We start from the raw sequence: 2818 nt of genomic DNA, 5'->3' as shown, positions 1-2818 counted from the left end.
CTCTCACTTTAACTGAGAGATTAAAATTAAAGGCACTCGCATCATTCCCGCTGCTTGTCTCTATTTCTTATAGCTTTTACTGATCCTCTGTGTGGTAGTCACATGACATTTTTTGCTGAATCTCTATGATCTTCATAGGTCAGGACTTCAGATTCACATTTCTTAAGTTGGTTATTCTCTTTGTCCCCTTTCTGATGTTTCAGCCTTAGAAAGAACATTTGCTTTGTGGTGAGCACCTCCAAACAGGCATTGAAAGCTTTTGAGAGAATACAATGCACTCGGGAGACGACTGTGATTGTTATAAGCAGGGTAATTCCCGACGTTTGGAGCTCACTTCAGAGCCATGGTCCCAAAAGCGAAACCAAAATCAAATAAGTTCAAGAAAGACCCTGTTGAAGGAGTCACCTTTTTAAGCCAGTGGCTCACTCAGTGATCTTCTGTACCTGAGCCTCAATTTTCCCACAAGTGTTAATCCAGGAGCAGCAGGTGATGTTGGCCACAGCACAGACATCTCTTTGCTCAGCTAAAAGATAATCAGGGATAATATCCTAATATTAGGTACAATTTTGGCCAAAGAGTCTAAGGATTTTTGTTCGGCAGCTCCTGCTTTAGCAGTAGATTCTGCAATATATTCAAGAGCTAAGAAAGGTTTCTGGTCATAGACTTATTTTCACTTACTCCTAGCCAAAGCAACTCATTTTGAATCATGAATGCCTCTCGGTAATTTCCATTTGAGTCTGTGGCTTAAGACTGGAAAAGTAGGCTAGTAAAAGTCACAGGTGGCTTTATTCTTATTACCCTTGCCTTGTGTCCCTTTCTTTGTGTAGAGCCTGGAAACAAGGATCCTCAAGTTTGGGGTTGTTAACCAGAAACAGGGAAATGGACCCACAGAATCTCAGAGTCTGACACAAAAGGAGGCTGAGTTTATTCCAGATAAACTGAGGCACTGAAAATCTGGGTGAAATTTGTAATGGGCAGAAATACAAGATTGTGATGACATCGGGAATAGAAGAAAAATTGGTCATAGTGAGGACCACAGGGTCCTCAGCATCTTGGACATATCAGAGTTTCTTTTATGACAAATCCTGCAGTCTTGAAAGATTACCACCACCACCACCATCCCTTCCGGCAGTGAATGTACAGGGTGATGGCATTATTTTTACATGCCAATGCCAGAGTAAAGGAAAGAAAGAAAAGAAAGGATTTTATGTTTTATTAAAATGGGAAGTCTTGATCCAACGTCTTGTGTAGAAGCATTCTATGTCATACGTCAGCTGCTTCTCTTCCTCATTAATCGGCTTGAAGCAGGACTTCAGTTTCCAGCCAGAGATTTAAGTCGAACGGCAGGGGTGAGAGCACAGAATCCTAGCCACTAGACCAATGGTCTGTGACCAGGCCCTGACTCTTTGGCTTTGCAGAAAAAGAATTCCCACAAAGTCTGGAAGTAGTGAAACAAATAGAGTATTTATTGGGAGGAAAAAAAAAGAGTACAGTATGGGTGGATAGACACACGCAGACTCAGAGGGAAAGTGAGAGTCTTGCCCTTGTGGTAGCTTGAATTACTTTTATGAGGGTGTTGCAGGGAGAAAGCCAATTCTGACTCCATGTTGGAAACTGTTTCTTTGACTTGCTTTCCTTTGCTTTTGTTATTATAATCATACTCAATGGCTTGCCTGGAGGACCCTGCCACTCTGCTTGACTGCAAATTAAAGTGCCTTTATTCAGCTCATAGAGAGATAGTTTGTCCCTGCCCATCTGTGAACAGAAGAAATGAACACACCCCTTTCAAAAGCTGGACATTCCCTTGGAGATGATTTACAAGACTGAAGACCCTTTCGCTTTACTTCCCCACTTCATCTCCCTCTCTATGCTGCCTTTGACTTTCGTCGTTCCTTACTGCTTCTTTCTCTCTGATCTATAAAAGAACCTGGCATCCAGACCCCAGTAGGATGGTTATTTTAAGGCGCTAGCCTGCCATCTTCTCGGTCTGCAGGCTCCCAGATTAAAGTCTCTTGCCTCAACATGTCGTCTCTTGGATTCATTGGCCTGTCTTGCGGCGAGCAGAATGAGCTTGGACTCAGTAACAGGGACATTTCTTCCAGGTTTCCTTTGCCCATTGTTTTGATTTGCCTGGTTCCGAGTCCATCTCTGATATACCTCAGGATCCTCCCAAGTGCACACACATCTCTTAGCCAAGATGGATTCTATTAAAGAGGCCTCTGGATAGTGAGCATCAGTTAGGATCACTCCCTTTTTTACCTCCAAGAAGCCTTTCTGCGCATGTGTGGTCAGGGTGGGCTCCTGACTTCAAGCATGAGAAATATGTGGTTTTTTATCTTCCATCTGGGCAGGGAATGCTTCTTGAGTTCAAGGCTGACAGAGTTCAGTTCTTCAATACTGGCAGAAATAGTCACTGGTTTTCCCAACTGAAAACTGACAAGATATTTGAAAGGATTTTTTTTCAAAGTAGCGTTGTGTCCAGAAACTGGACAAATGGAAAGCTGATATTCAGAACCTGATAGAAACTTTTCTTAGGCCTCCTCCCTTAAGCTGAAATAAAACTGTGTACCCAGAGGAGCAAAAAAAGTCTTCCAAAGACTTTGTGAAAAGATTTACTAAAACATTTCAAAGACAAAAGCTCTAAATCCAGGACATATGTCTTTTGATTTCCATCTTAGGTGGAAATCTTCTCTCTGATATAAAGAAGCAATTTGAAGATACTGTGGTTGGATAGGCAGCTCAACTTTTGATGGCATTTAAGCTGCAACCTACTTGTCCTTTTTAGCAATTAACCTGGCCTATTCATCTTAAAAAACCT

Source organism: Bison bison, unplaced genomic scaffold, assembly GCF_000754665.1.
Source record: "Bison bison bison isolate TAMUID 2011002044 unplaced genomic scaffold, Bison_UMD1.0 scf7180017864317, whole genome shotgun sequence".
Lineage (NCBI taxonomy): Eukaryota > Metazoa > Chordata > Mammalia > Artiodactyla > Bovidae > Bison > Bison bison.
The sequence above is the reverse complement of the archived record's forward strand: the minus strand, read 5'-3'. Positions refer to the sequence as shown.